Here is a 2,230-nt window from a genome sequence, read left to right as displayed (position 1 = left end):
CAGCCACAAATCTACTTCCAAAATGGCAATATGAGATCTGTGTTCCTACTTTCCAGTAAAACAACCATAACTGATGAAAATTACAACCACTTTAAGTCCCTTTCAATTGTCCTAATGGCACACAGCAAATGAAGAAACATTTATTCAAGAAAATCTAAATCTCATTAAGAACATTGGGGGTCTGTAGCATGTGAGCCACAATGCATGTCCTCCCTTCTATTTTCCTACATCAGCATCATGGAAGCTCTGCACTGGGAAAGTGTGACTAAGAAGATAGAGCTCCTCCCATTCCCAGTCAAGAAGTACTGTATTTCCCCCCATGAGGGGCAGGCCACCAAAATTTCTCATCTCACACCCGGGTCCATGTTGTGGGAGCTAAATTCCAGACAAATACAGTTGAGAGGTCAGGTGCTCCATTCTTCCACCTAGCCCCGACTTGCGAGACAGAGCTTTTGTCCCAGGTGTGACAGGCACTGAATGCTGGGGCCCCAATCACACTTACTTCAGCTTACTCATCCAGCAGAGGTTCTGTGGCAGTGTTAGCAAGACATGAGCAGAGGAAGTACAGAATGGGTCGTGTAAACAAGCGGGATACTGAGTAAGAAAACACTGCAAGATAAGGGTAGCCATAAGTGTCACAGAATGTTAGCATAAGAAAAGTAAGACATGAACAGAGAAAAATACAAAAGCAAGCAACGTAAACAAATGGGACGCTGAGTAAGAGAACATACTGTAACAATAACAAGATAAAGGGTAACCGCAACTATCACAAGAAATATAACAACACAAGACACATTATACATTACAGTCGCTGCCCTCCCCATGGGCTTTGGACACCACAACACATCCAGGCCTAACCATATAAGGTGGAAAACTCCCCGGGCCTGATACAGGAAGGAAACAACATCCCCATTGGTCAAAAAAAGGGACAGTGTCACAAAGGAAGAGAATCCAAGCAAGAGAAGAAGAGATGACAGAAAGACCCCAGTGCCACCGTCCACTGGGATGTATGCCCACTCCTGCCCCTTTTGAGGCATATTTTTGCTTGCTGATTAGAAACCCAAAGAAATCCCGGGGCCAGAGTCTGCTCAGATGTATGCCTGGTCTTAACCTCTTTAAGAGTGAACTTTCACTTTAATAAACTTTGCTGCTTCAGAACTCTTGATTTCATTCTCCAATCACAAGAAGACAAGAACCAAGGAGTTCAAGAGCCAGTAATAGCAGGAGAGGCAAGCTGAGAAGAACAAAAGCTACCACCCTCATCCAGTGCCTCCTCATAAAGAAGGAATGTTATTCCAAGAGAAGTGGGCCACTCACAACTCTAAAGCAATGGCTCAGTTGTGAGTTCTCTCTCACCCGCAACTCTAAAGCATAGGCTCAGAGATTCTGTGTAGAGGGAAAGGCAGACCATAAGAACAGAGAGCTCCCAAGCTCACCTGAAGGAAATGGACTTTGTTTAGAACAGACCATTAGGGAATTTCAAGCCTAAGGGTGCTCTCAAACACAGCAGAGATTTTGGTGGTATGTAATTAAGAGGAATCTGATAGCTCCATGAAGGTAACAAGCTTAACTATAGGCCATTTACCAGAGAGAACCAGAGAAAGAGACAGCCAAGAAGAGCCCTCCTGGAGCTTGAACAAACCTCAAAGATAGGCCTCAGAAACTACCCCTGAAAAGACTGTGGAGCAATTTTTGCTCCAGGGAATTGTTGGAAACAATAGAGCAATCAGCTGGCAACTAGTGGAGCCTAACAGATGGGTGTGATACAGAGGCAAATGGCTTAACAGAGAGATTAGAATGAAATGCAGATGAGAGCTCTGCCAAAAGCATTGTCATCCCAGAGTGACTGTGCTCATGCCCAAGGATGACCACTCTGTTAAGTGACATCAGAGACTTCACACTGTGGGGGAACTATTGACCAAAATAGTCTAGCCAAATCACTAAACAAGTAAACAAGGAAATGCCAACAACAACAAACCCTGGAAGGAATCCATATCTAGAGTTGCTATAATATATTATCTAAAATACCCACTTTCTGACAAAAATTGTAAGACATGAAAAGAAACAGGAAAGTGTATCTGATATGCAGGGGGAAAAGCAGGCTATAGTAAGTGTCTGTGAGAGGGCACATATGTCAGAAAATACACAAAGACTTCAAATCAGGTATTATACATAATAAATAATGAAAGGAAACCATATGTAAAGAAGTGAAGGATTTACCTAATATCTA

Source organism: Propithecus coquereli, unplaced genomic scaffold, assembly GCF_000956105.1.
Source record: "Propithecus coquereli isolate 6110/MARCELLA unplaced genomic scaffold, Pcoq_1.0 Scaffold163, whole genome shotgun sequence".
NCBI lineage: Eukaryota > Metazoa > Chordata > Mammalia > Primates > Indriidae > Propithecus > Propithecus coquereli.
Note: the sequence above shows the minus strand (reverse complement) of the source record.